At 39.0% G+C, this 1,273-nt stretch overlaps 1 non-coding gene across 1 annotated transcript; it reads right to left on the reverse strand.

Moving 5' to 3' along the window:
* Nucleotides 1-800: 800 nt before the first annotated feature.
* Nucleotides 801-873, reverse strand: TRNAE-CUC (transfer RNA glutamic acid (anticodon CUC)). Its single transcript has one exon. It is a non-coding gene; the product is annotated as a tRNA-Glu (tRNA).
* Between the last annotated feature and the right edge of the window lie 400 nt (nt 874-1,273).

Here is a 1,273-nt window from a genome sequence, read left to right on the forward strand (position 1 = left end):
GACTCTGCACTTTCACTTCCAAGGGCTCAGGTTCAATCCCTGGTCGGGAAACTAAGATTCTACAAGCTGCGCAGCATGGCCAAAAATAAAAGAACGAGTTCTTAATAATCTTTTCATTCCTCATGTGTGGTCTGAACAACAATAGAAATGAAATGTAAGCTCTTTCATTCAAAACTGTCTAGAGCTTTGAAACCCAAAGCCCTGACCTCTTTGCCTTTTCCTGCAAAGCCCACCCTCCAAATTAAAAAAAAAAAAAATTATTATTGGAAAAAAAAAATTATTATTGGATATATTTGATTTACAATGTTGTGTTAGTTTCAGGTGTACAGCAAAGTGAATCAGTTATACATAAGTCCATTCTTTTTTAGATTCTTTTCCCATATAGGCCATTAGAGAATATTGAATAGAGTTCCCTGTGCTCTACAGTAGGTCCTTGTTTTTATCTATTTTATGTATAGTAGTGTGTATATGTTAATCCCTATCTCCCAGTTTATCCCTCCCTCCCCTTCCCCCCAGTAACCATAAGTTTGTTTTCTACGTTTGTGACTCTATTTCTGTTTTGCAGATAAGTTCATTTGTATCATTTTTTTAGATTCCACATATAAGTGATATCATATAATATTTGTCTTTCTGTGTCTGACTTACTTCACTTAGTATGATAATCTCTAGGTCCATCCATGTTGCTGCAAATGACATTATTCCATTCCTTTTTATGGTTGAGTAATATTCCATTGTATATATGTACCACATTTTTTTTAGTTAGTTAATTTATTCGCATCTCGCAGCTGGTGGGATCTTAGTTCCCCAACCAGGGATTGAACCTGGGCCCTCTGCAGTGAGAGCACAGAGTCTTAACCACTGGACCACCAGGGAATTCCCAAATCATTGTTTTTTTGGTTTTGGGGTTTTTTTGCCCATGTGGCTTGGACTGTGAGAGTTCCCCAACCAGGGATTGAACCCGGGCCATGGCAGTGAAAGTACCGAGCCCTAACCACTGAACCACCAGGAACTCCTGTACCACATCTTCTTTATCCACTCCTCTGTCAATGAACATTTAGGTTGCTTCCATGTCTTGGCTATTGTAAATATGGCTGCAGTGAACATTGGGGTGCATGTATCTTTTTAAATTATGGTTTTCTCCAGATATATGCTTAGGAATGGGATTGCTGGATCACATGGTAGTTCTATACTTAGTTTTTTAAGGAACCTCCGTACTGTTCTCCACAGTGGCTGTACCAGTTTACATTCCCACCAACAGTGTAGGAGGGTTCCC

The sequence above is a fragment of the Physeter macrocephalus genome, chromosome 5, assembly GCF_002837175.3.
Source record: "Physeter macrocephalus isolate SW-GA chromosome 5, ASM283717v5, whole genome shotgun sequence".
NCBI classification, from domain to species: Eukaryota; Metazoa; Chordata; class Mammalia; order Artiodactyla; family Physeteridae; genus Physeter; species Physeter macrocephalus.